Source organism: Micromys minutus (genome assembly GCF_963924665.1).
Source record: "Micromys minutus genome assembly, chromosome: X".
NCBI classification, from domain to species: domain Eukaryota; kingdom Metazoa; phylum Chordata; class Mammalia; order Rodentia; family Muridae; genus Micromys; species Micromys minutus.
This window is the reverse complement of record NC_137970.1, coordinates 84,097,891-84,101,936: the sequence shown is the minus strand read 5'-3', so window position 1 is coordinate 84,101,936 and position 4,046 is coordinate 84,097,891.

The following is a 4,046-nucleotide window of genomic DNA, read 5'->3' as shown; positions in this document are numbered from 1 at the left end:
GGGCTCTTTAATTGAAAACTCTGCTGCTTTTATTGTTCTTGGGCTTTACATTTCTTTGAAGACCTTGTTTCTGTGGAGCTAAAGGTACTGTCCCTTCCAAGATACACAGACACTTAAGTGGAACTCTACTGCTTTCTACATTAGCATTTAGTATAGGTTAAGACTAAATATAACTGTTGCATGACAACAGTAGATCATTTATTTAGTGCTCTTTTCTTGCTAAGGATGCTAAACTTTGATCCTCAAAGTTTCATCCTGTAATATAAACTATATTGGTAAATTATCATATGTTCTTTAAGTCTACTGAGAAGGTGGATCTGAAATAAAATATTATTCCAAATTTCAGATTCACTCAAGCATGCTTGTCTCAAAGTTTTCTTTAAGACTAAGTGGTGGTTTGAATTAGAAATGCCCCCCATAGGCTCAGGTATTTGGACAGTAGGTCCCCAGATGGTGATGCTGTTTGGAAAGGTTATGAGGAAGTACATTACCTCTAGAGAAAGTACATTTCTGGGCATGGGCTTTGAGATTTTAAACACCCCACATTCAGTTTATGCTTTGCTTCATGTTTGGGGCTAAGGATATAATCTCCCAGCTTCCTGCTCAAGCCAACATACCAGGTGCTTGATCTTATGCCTTCTCATTATTATAAATTCTTATTGATCTGGAGCTGTAAGGCAAAATAGTCTCTCCCTTCTATAAGGTACTTTTAGTCGTGGCATTTTATGACAGCAACAGAAAAGTAACTAATGCAGAAGTTGGTACCAGAGAATGGGATATTGCTTTGAAGAATCTGACTATGTTGTTCATGGAAAAATGTAAAATATTTGGGGATATGACCACATCCAGCTAACCTTCCAGCATGTAAAAGAGCCCAGTGAGGTTTTAGTTTCTAGAAAGCAAACAAAGGCTGCAGTAAATATGCTCCAAGACAGTAGCTGCCACCCTAAGCTGCCAATTGAACTTGGCAGAGTTATTTATGTAAGTCTTGCCTAGCTTCGAAGGCATGAAAGATGAAAGAGTGGGAGGGAGCATGTATTCTATGGTTTCAGAGGGTCTCTGAGGCCAGACAATGTTTGTCAGAGTGTCCACGATTGGAGACCCCAAGACAACAGGAGGCCCCGAGAGGCTATTTGTGAAGCTATGACAATGAAGCTGAGGTTGCTGTGGAGATACCAAGATACTGGAGATGACAGAGCACTGAGACATTTGAAAAGGGAAACTGCATACTGTGAGGAGACTTAGTCTGGGAGAGTAGTATATATTACAGGCAGCAAAACTTGAAGGGCTATGTCATCTAAGTCTTTAAGAACTAGATTCCCAAACATTGGTCATGAAGGTAAAAGATACATAAGTAGGGGGTTAGTCTGGTTCTGTCTCTGAGAGCCCACTAAAAGTCGAGGTTAGTTGCATTTGTTGGCCTTCTTAAGAAGTTCCTATTCGAAGGAGGAGAGGATGGAGAGGGAACAAGAAAAATGTTCACGTATAATCATTCTTACAATATGAATCTTGCCAATCCAAGAATATCAGATTGCTCCACTTCTTCTACATCTTTCCAAAAGTAGTTTAAAAAAAAAAAAAAAAAACACGGCCATCAGGAACAGCGGAGATCCAGGGACACAGGCCTGGTGAGACTGCCCTGTGAGTAGCCTGAGTGCAGAAGAAGGTCTGGCCTGAGAGCCCGGAAAGGGCACCCCCCCACCCGGATTGGTTAAGGGGAGCAGGAGCTCTGACTTAGGGACTTGGTTTCCAATGGGAGGGCCCGTGCTTGCAGAACAGGCACTCAGCTCATCTGCCACCAGGAACAGCAAAGATCCAGGGACACAGGCCAGGTGAGACTGCGCTGCAAGTAGCTGGGGCGCTGAGAGGTCTGGGCTGAGCACACAAAACACCACCCATTGGTTCAGGGGAGCAGAAACTCTACCATAGGGACTGGGTTTCCACCCAGATGAACCTTGCATGCAGAACAAACGCTCAGGCCTTCTGCCACCAGGAACAGTAGAGATCCAGGAACACAGGCCAGGTACACAGGAGAGACAGAAACCAATCACTGACAACAAGAACATGTATAATCACAGACAAAAAGATGACAAGAGGAGAGCAAAAGAACTTACCCAAGGGAAAACAAGACAATCTGGCAACACCAGAAACCAGCTCTCCCATCACAGCAAACAGCAGAATGTCAAACCCTCTAGAAAAAGAAGACTCAGACCCAAAATCATACCTGAAGATGATGATAGAGATCCTTAAACAAGAACGGGAGGAAAAACATAAAAAATAAGAAGTTTTTAAAGAGGAAACAAGAAAAACACTCAAAGAAATCAAAGAACTAGAGGAAAAAAGAACCAAAGAGATGAAGGAATTAAAGAAGGAGTGTAAAATGTAAATGGAATCAATAAAGAAAACACTAAAAGGGACAACCCCAGAGGTAGAAAACCTAAAAATGAAATCAGGAGTCACAGATGCAAGCATCTCCAACAAACTACAAGAGATGGAAGAGAGAATCTCAGGGGCCGAAGACAACATTGAAAACATAGACAAACCATTCAGAGAAGATGCAAAAACCAAAAAGCTCCTAACCCAAAATGTCCAGGAGATCCAGGACACAATGAAAAGACCAAACCTAAGGATAGTAGGAATAGAAGAGGGTAAAGAATATTAACTAAGAAGCACAGTAAATATCTTCAACAAAATTGTAGAAGAAAACTTCCCTACCCTTAAGAATGAGATGACCATGAGCATAAAAGAAGCCTACAGAACTCCAAATAGATTGGACCAGAAAAGAAATTCCTCCTGACACATAATAGTCAAAACGCCAAGTGCCCAAAGCAAAAAAGAATACTAAAAGCAGTAAGGGAAAAAGGTCATGTAACATATAAAGGCAGTCCAATCAGAATCACACCTGACTTCTCAACAGAGAATAGGAAAGCTAGAAGATCGTGGACAGACATCATGCAGACCCTAAGAGAACACAAGTATCAGCCCAAGCTGCTATACCCAGCAAAACTCTCAATCACCATAGAGGGAGAGACTAAGATATTCCAAGACAAAACTAAATTTACACAATATATGACCAAAAACCTTAGCACTACAACAAACTATATGTGTAAAACCCAATACAAGGAGGGAAACTACAAGATAGTATAAACAAGAAAATACCTAAGCAAGAAAACCAAAAGAAGAAAGACACACAGGCACAATTATACCTCTAAAAGCAAAAATAGCCATAAATAGCAACCACCATTTTTTAATATCTATTAACATAATTGGACTCAATTCCCCCAATAAAAAGACATAGGCTATCAGACTGGATATATAAACAGAATCCAGCATTTTGTTGCATAAAGGAAACTCATCTCAGAGAGAAAGACCTACACTATTTTAGAGTAAAAGGTTGGGAAAAAAACGTTTCAAGCAAACGACCACAAAAAGCAAGCTGCAATGGCCATTCTAATATAAAATAAAGTAGATTTTCAACCAAAATTTATCAAAAAAAAAAAAAAAAGATAAGGAAGGAAACTTTTTGCTCATTAAACGGAAACTTTGTCAGGAGGAACTCTCAATTCTTAACATATATGCTCCAAATACATAAGCACCCATATTCATAAAAGAAACCCTACTAAAGCTCAAAAAATACATTGCACCCCAAACAATAATAGTGGGAGACCTCAACACCCCACTCTCATAAATGGACAGATCATGGAAACAGAAACTGAACAAGGACACAGTGAAACTAGCAGAGATTATGAACCAATTGAAACTAACAGACACCTGCAGAATATATCATCCTAAAACAAAAGAATATAACTTATTCTTAGCACCTCACAGATCCTTCTCCAAAATTGACCATATAATCGGTCACAAAACAAGTATCAATAGATATAAGAAGATTGAAATACTACCATGCATCCTATCAGATCACCATGGTCTAAGGCTGGTCTTTAATAACAACAAAGACAACAAAAAGCCCTTATACACATGGAAACTAAACAATGATCAATTAAATGATAGCATGGTCAAAGAAGAAATAAAGAAAGAAATTAAGG